The following is a 5,037-nucleotide window of genomic DNA, read 5'->3' as shown; positions in this document are numbered from 1 at the left end:
GACTTTTGCCTTGAGCGAGCTGGACTCGGTCTGCAAGCAGTTCTGCTGAGGGTCAGCGGCCAGCTGTGGTTCCTGATAGCTGATAGCTTGGCTTGGTGGGATTGCCCACACTATTTGTCTAATTGGAGTTGCCACCTTGAGATGTACCAGCGGACGTTAAGGCAGATGGAAAATTATTATTGTCCGCCTTGCTGAAAACATTTTCTTCTGTTCACAAACAACTGATTACAGATTTGGCTCTCCCCTACAATGGCCTTGAGCTGTGAAACTAAATCTTCCTGGATGTTTACGTCGACTGAGGGTCTGCCCCACACCTCCCCCCTCTCACTCCCGTCTGTGATCTGGTGAACTGTAACTTCATTGTGCTCTGTACAATGACAATAAAGGTCTATCTTATTACATCTCCCATTTTCTGCACATGCTTCTCAGAGCACCTCTGTGTTTCGCACTGGAGCAGAGCCGCACACAGTGTAAATTGTGGGTAAGGCGGCATGGTGGCTCAGTTAAGCTGTTGTCTTTTAACAAGAATGTTGTCGGATTGAATCCCGGCGGGAGATCTTTCTAGATCTAGTGTGCATGTTCTCTCCATGTATGCTTGTGTTTTCCCCGAGCACTCCGGTTTCTTTCCACAGACCAAAAACATGACTGTCAGGTTAATTGGTCTAAATTGTACCTAGATTTGAGTGAGCGAGTGAATGATTGTCTCTATGTGGGCCTGTGATGGATTTATCCAGGGTGTACCCCGCCCCTCACACAGTGAATGCTGGATTTGGGCACCAGTGAACCTTGTGACCCTGAAAGGAAAGAAGTGGGAAAAGATAATGGATGGATGGATAGACATAAAAACTAAATTCTAAAACAAAACAAAACCCACATTTCTACATATTTTCCTTAATTTCCTCTATTTTTTCTTTCCATCTGTTGGGTTGCAGAGCCAACAGGTCCAGGGAGGAAACCCCAGACATCCCACTCCCCAGTGACACACMCCAGCTTCTCCTCAGATATCCAAAGGTGTTCTCCGCACAGAGGGGAAATACAATCCCTTCAACATGTTCTGGGTCTGCCCTGAGTTTTCTCACAGTGAGAAGGACCTAATGAACATTTAAAGGGTGGCACTCAGGAAATATACTAATTGGAGTCTAGAATCACCTATAGCTGACCTTTTTTGATTTGGAACAGCAGCTCTACTCTGCTTGGATGATGAAGCTCCTCACTGACCGACCCTGACCACCTCCCAAAAGAAGCTCGTTTTAGCCAGTTTTATCTGGGATCTTTTTTTTTTTATCTATGTCAAGACCATAGATGAAGGTTAGAACTTAGACAGACCAGGAAATTGAAAGCTTTGCCTTTTTGCTCCACTCCAAGACAGACTGCAGCACCCTCATCGCAGCCAACAAAGACTTGCTCCATTACTTGTGAATTGACTCCCAGACACTTGAACTCCTTCACTTGAGGCAAATATTACCAACCTAAAGAGAGTATGCCACCCTTTTCTGGTTTAATTTGTATTCAGTGCATGTGAAATGGTGTCACTTCTTCATTTGAGCATGTAACCATTAATCAAAGAATGGAGAACAAATACTCAGGACAACAAGGTGGCGCTTACTGAAGCATCAGATGACGTCAAAACAGTGTTGCATCTTTTTTTAGAAAAGACCCAATAACCCCTCAAAAAACAAAATTCATACAACTTTCTGGTTACTCTCAACTTGCATGCACACTCATACAAAAATGTTCTGATCCAGGCTTGTCCAGGTGGCGCACATTCCCTATCCACAAACGAGCTTACATACGTCGTCCTTCTCGAACAGTTTTCTCAACACCTCAGTCCACAGATGATCTTTCATATTTGGTAGGCAAGCGGCTCTGCAATGCAACCTTTTCCGTTGAAATTCCATTTCACATTAAAGAACAAATAAAATTCTATATAAAATAAGTAAAAACTGGCTAAAAACCATATAAAACTGTAGTTACAAACAATCAAAAGTACTTGTCTAATGTACAAACATATTTTGGTTCAACAGGCTGATTGCCCCAACCACTTGGTTTTGGTGATGGTGAGGATCAGATTATAGTCGGAGCACCAGGGCACCATTTGCTGTACTTTTAGCTGACTCGTCATTGTTGGCAAGTTATTTCTCCTTGTTGAGAGATTTGATAGATGAACTTCTCTTAGCAGGTTTGTTGTGCTGACATGTTTTCTAATAACCACTTAATTAGGGCTCCATGGGATGTTTTAGTTTAGTTTTGTCTTTAAATCCAACCCTGATCTGTTCTTCTCCACAACTTTGACTTGTATGGAGACTTTCTTGGTCTTCATCCTATCTCTTACCACTTAGATGCATTGCACTGGCATTGATTCAAAACAAGTGTGGATCATTTTACATTGCTAATTTTACATCCCATAATTATGTGGTTTCTGGTTGGGGATTAAAAATAATTGTGATTTTACCACTTCCTAGTTTCATATAATTTAGAATTACAACTTGTTTCCCATTTAATTGTATTCATTTATTTTAATTCACTAAATTACTTAAGAACAAATAGAAAAATCTAATTCTATTGTTTGTTATAAGGAAACAAAATTAAACTACCAAGAATGATGAATATTTTCACAACTCACTGAATATTTCGTCTACATTTGGTTCTGATACAACATAGAATCAGTCTCTGAGTAAAACATAGATGTTTACAACTTTCAGGATTTGATGTTGCATCTTTGCGCTTTTTCTGTAAGCGTTTCTGTTTTATTTTTGTGCCCCTGATGTAGTTTGCACCCCTCTGGGATTTTTCTTTTTGAAACACGTGGGGGATCTTTCGGAGACTGACACACAGAAAAACCACCAAACCAAAAATAACAAACCTTTCCACAATAAAAACATATAAATATATATATTTTTTCTTGCATATTTTATACTTGATGCTGTTCCACCTGACCATTTGCACTGAGTTTTGACATTTGCGTTAGATCCTTACAGGAAATTAATTCATTGCAACAGTTCTGGTCTATTAGATGAGATGAGCTTTTGCCTCTAACATCCTGAAATGACTTGGCTGGTGAATGAGTTGTACGTCTCGTTGCCTTTAACGGACATGGTGACCTTTAATTCTGCAAATGAGGAGCTTCATCACAGGACAGTGTTGCACTGTTAATGTACAAAGCAACAAACCACAGAATGTATTCACATGCAGCTGGTTCAGGTTTCCATTTGAGAAATATTAATACAGGAACTTAATTTAGTGCAGAAAACAATCAACATCAGTGATGGGAGCTTCCATTTGCTTTAATTCTGCCTTGTTTCTGCAGTCACCTGTTTTACAAAGAGCACTGCTCTGCGAGTTCAGACTTAATGTTTTAAAGTAAATAAATGACAAGAATTAGGTTGTAATTGGAGTAACTGGCTGCCAGGTTTAAAGTGTTGCCAAAGCAAACATCTCGACCATTTTGCCCATACTGTTAGAAAGGTGTGACATTATTGATCTCTGCAGTCAGGGCGGCAGCAAATTCAGCTGCTCAGCAGAACGGCCGAATGAGCGGACACGCATTAGCATACTAAGTCATTGGAAGACAGAGCAGCTATACTGTCTGCAGGGTTCGTTTCCACTCAACTGCCGTCCAGTCTGTTGCAGTGGCAGATGGATAGTTTTCAAAGACCATCCCACACATTCTCACTCGTCGGTTTCTGCAGCTACCACTAACCCCGGCCTCAGCTCTGCCTCCTGGGGAATTGAATATTTTGATTATTGTTTTTCTCTCTCTCTCTCTTGCAACCCACCATTATTTGTTGAAATGTGAGATTATAATTGTGTTTTTTTTTTTTTTTTTTTTTTTTACACTCTCAGAGGATTTGTATCAGCATTTTCAGAACGGGGACTTGCTGTGAACAAATTTGCCTCTTGATATTTAGATGCTGACGCTGTGAGTCTTTTCAGCAACGAGCAGCAATTTGCATCATTGATGACTGAATTGAATAGAAATATTGAGGTTAAAAAAAGATACAGTTCCAAGGAGAGTAAATGTACTTARAGCAAAAACTTTGATGTTTCATATTTGATATTTTTCGAGTTCTGTGGGTTTACGTGTTGTATATACCTGAATGTTCTTTTTCACACCGAATGACCTCATTTTGAAAAAATATGGTTTAACTTTGATCACAGTGATCCAAGACCAAAGTTGCTTGTTGCCATCTTAAAACTCCAATTTATTTAATTTTATTATTATTCACAACACAACCAGCTCTGCAGTCATTAACACAGGTTTTGAAGATAATTTTATGTGCAAATAGCAGCAGTGGCAGTTAGCTGTAGCACCTCTGCTGACCGCAGAGACAATAATGCCAGACCTTTCTAACAGTATGGGGAAAACAGTCAACTGAACTTGTCTTTAAATGTCAGAGTTTAGTGCTGTTCATACTCAGTCTAAAGCCCCTGTCACACTATAATATTTTTCAACAACTTAAGCAAAAAAAAAAAAAAGATCGAATTACTCATAGGTTATAATGATCTGATCTTTTTGCAGCAGGACGGCTCAGTGGTTAGAATCGACGCTCACAGCAAGAAGATCCTGYGTTAGATCCCTYGTTKGGACCTGGGGTCTTTCTGTGTGGAGTTTGCATGTTCTCCTCGTGCTTGTGTGGGTTTTCTCTGGGTGTTCTGGTTTCCCCCTCCCCTAAAAACATGTACAATAGGTTGCCTTCAGGCCCAGGCCTCCTTTGGAAAAGAGATCTGAGATCTCAATGGGCTTTGCTTGGTAAAACATAGTTAATAATGCAAACGTCCAAATAAGGCTTCCAGCATTTTTTTTCCATTCCATCTTCAGTGTTTAAGAAAATTTTCACAAGTTGTCTAAAACATTGCAGTGGCAGAGCCTTTACTGTTAGCTCTCCAACCTAGTCAAAATTACACTATATTTCTCCAAACTGTAGTCATTTAAAAAGCTTTCTACATCAGATAGATTAATTATTCATAACCTTTCCAAAGAACCCCACTTTAAAAGTTCTAAACATTCCATTTAAAGCAGATTAAGAAATCTAATAT

The sequence above is a fragment of the Austrofundulus limnaeus genome, unplaced genomic scaffold (assembly GCF_001266775.1).
Source record: "Austrofundulus limnaeus strain Quisiro unplaced genomic scaffold, Austrofundulus_limnaeus-1.0 Scaffold25, whole genome shotgun sequence".
NCBI classification, from domain to species: domain Eukaryota; kingdom Metazoa; phylum Chordata; class Actinopteri; order Cyprinodontiformes; family Rivulidae; genus Austrofundulus; species Austrofundulus limnaeus.
Note: the sequence above shows the minus strand (reverse complement) of the source record.